We start from the raw sequence: 3,098 nt of genomic DNA on the forward strand, positions 1-3,098 counted from the left end.
TTTAGAAAGCCAATTAGACCTGAGAAAAAACGAATTAGAATTAACAAATGGATTTATGAAGCTTGCTTTTATTGCAATGTGTTCTTCAGGGCTCATGGAAAAACAAAAACTTCTTTAAATTTCTATTAGCAGGGAGTAATAATATGACATAAGACTCAGTCGTTTCTCAGTACTTGACAAGAAGTACTGAGTACATAAATATTTCCTTCCTTTAAGTGAAATATCTGTTTCCCAAACTTTTATCTATATTTTTTTATGTCGGAACAGTAATCAGTCACCAGTTAGTCCACATGAATAGATGATTTTAATAAAATTGGTTTGAAAATACGGCTATTAAGCATCCAGTTCTTATAGGAGAGGATTTCCTGAGAAGCTGCTTTTTTTAATTCCCCAGGTTAAGTGTATCCAAGGCCTAGCTCGCCGTAGCTTAGGCAACCCAGGAGCAAGTTCTGCTTTGGTTTATATAAACTGTGGAGAAGATCTATCTCAAGGGAGTGAGAAGAGTGGGGGTGGTGGGGTCGGGGCAGGCAGACAGACCCTCGGGGCCAGTTTGTCCCTGTCTGTAAGCAAAGGAGCTGAACTGAACGCCCGTAAAGGTCACCCAAGGTAGCATGGTCCTCTACTGTCCCCTCCCTCAGAGCCCTGTGCTCCATCTACCAGAACAAAAACACGACCGATGATCTGCAGGAAGAGCGAAGTCCATCTTTCTCCTTGGCTCCCCTGCTGGCTGTACCCTGGGCTCCTCATTTCAGTGGTCCTCTATTTGGTACCATTACGTTCGCCTCTCCAATTGTCAGCATGCTGACATACTATTTCTTTAGGTGCTATGTTCAGAGAAATTAAAAGAAAACTAACATTTGCTAAATTTCATTTTCTTTAATAGTTAAACTTCCTCCCCCTCAAAGATTGTTATCTTTTGAGGGTCACAGACTCCTTTGCATAGAGACAACATTTCACATAAAATTTTGGGGGGTTTATGAATTTCCCACATCACCCATGGACCATAGGCTCAAGTTTAAAAGCAAACAGAAACAAGTCCAATACATTCCAGTAATGAAAATACCCTTTAAAGCTTCACAAAGCAGAACTACGGTTATGCGTGTGCACATCAATCACACCGGTGCGCACACCATGCCCCTTCACGCTCTTTCTTCACGGAAGGCGTGGTCATTTCTCACTCAAGACTGAAACGAAAACTCTCCGTGCAAGTTATTTTCACATTTGAAGGATAAATGAATATTATGCCAACATGCAAATTTTCCAGTAGATCAATTATAGAAGTGAACTGTGCTTCCATATTTGTAGCCAGAGAGGATTTGAGTTTTTACCCGGGGAAAGTTGGGATGACCTAGCTTCATTTATATATATATATATATATATATTCCTGGCAAGAGGATTGTAAAGGTGACATTTCATGACAGTGGTTCTGAAAAAGGACTGGCTCAGCCTCCTTCCTATATCAGTAAAATGGTTGGGATGATAGGATTTTGAGAAGATCAAGTGATGGACGTGTTACTCATTCAACAAATATTTATTGAATACCTACCATGTATCCTGCCCTATGACCTGGGAAGACAGCAGAGTTCAAATAAAAGGGTCATTTTCCAGAAAAGCATGAAAAGTCTATCTGATGTTTTTCCCCAGACTTTGAAGAGGGTTTCCTTTGAAACACCGCGTGAAGGCTACTTTATCTACAAATTCCTGTGAATCCTTTTGGGACTGGAGGAGCTGGGAACTCACCTGCATCCCTCTGGGCTTTCAGACCCTGGGACACCAGATTTCTTGCTATAACATCCTCCCATCTCACGTCAGGCCCGCTGGGGTACCCTGTCCGTGGCACAGAGATCAACTATCCCTATTCCTTCGAGGTTTAGAATCCCCGTTACTGCTCTGTTGTTCTCTGTTGCTAAGCAACCAAAACGGCTATGGAAAGGACAGTTAACTTCCCAAAGGGAAAAAAATCTCAATTACAAAGCCACAGTAACCTCTCAGAACATCTCACAAATAAGATCCAGGCAGGATGTATAGATGAAGAGTCACTGCAGTCATCATTTCTGGGAAACACATACTAAGTGGGCCAGAAGCAATGGTTTTGTGCTCAAAGCATGGGATGTTTACACCCAGAACCAGTGATAAGAAAACAGTCACACTGCTTGTCTGAGAGGGGTTGCATACACAGAAATGGATTGGTTTACAGGCTCAAAGTTGTTTTTGCCAGACACCCCCTATGATGACCTCCTTTCCTGCAGAACCCAGATGAAAGACCCCAACTGGCCCCATCCTAATTAAGGCTTCTTTCCTGGCAGAGGATGGCAGGGGTGACATATTGTGCCCAATTAGCTAGTGTTCTGCTCACCATCACAGCTCATCTACAGCCTCTGCTCCTCTCCTTGTTGCTTGTCCCGAAACACCAGCCACTTTCTCCCAGCCAGTTGCCATATCTCTCCCTGCATGTGCGGACCCAGGTCAGCCTGCATTCACTCTACTTCCTGCTGTGGGAGGAAGTACATGCAGGACCTCTTCAGTCTATAGGTTAGAATCAGTCCTGGATTTTGATCCCTCATGTCCTGGGCTCACCCAAACCTAATCACACAGCCCAGAATAAATTAAGTTAGTATGAGAGTAATTTTTCTATCACAGAATTCTTTTCCAGGGGTAGAGCATATAGACCAAATAACTGCAATAGTAGTGGGAATGGTTGGAACTTGTCAATTAAACACTGTAATTGGCATTTACTTCTCCAATAGAATTTTAAGTCACCCAGATCCTTGGTAAAACAACCCTGTGAGTAACATTATGAAGTATTGAGCAGTTGGTGTTCAGGGTTGGAAAATCACTGCTAACTAGGTAGGCTATAGAAAGACAAAGGTTGGGGCACGGGCGTTGCATTTAGTTAGCAACCTGTGTGGAGTTCAGAAAATCACGTTGCCTCTGCGATTTAGTTTTTTTTAAATTTACAAATGGCTCACTTGAGTTGTTTCTGTCACCCTTTCCAGTTCTAACATTCTGTTCTGTTTCTTTAGCCTCTCTTAATAAAAAACCCACAGAGGTGATTATTCTTCAGTGCATTTTAGAGGAATGTGCAGACATTCACCATG

This window comes from Manis pentadactyla, chromosome 13 (assembly GCF_030020395.1).
Source record: "Manis pentadactyla isolate mManPen7 chromosome 13, mManPen7.hap1, whole genome shotgun sequence".
In the NCBI taxonomy this organism is placed as follows: domain Eukaryota; kingdom Metazoa; phylum Chordata; class Mammalia; order Pholidota; family Manidae; genus Manis; species Manis pentadactyla.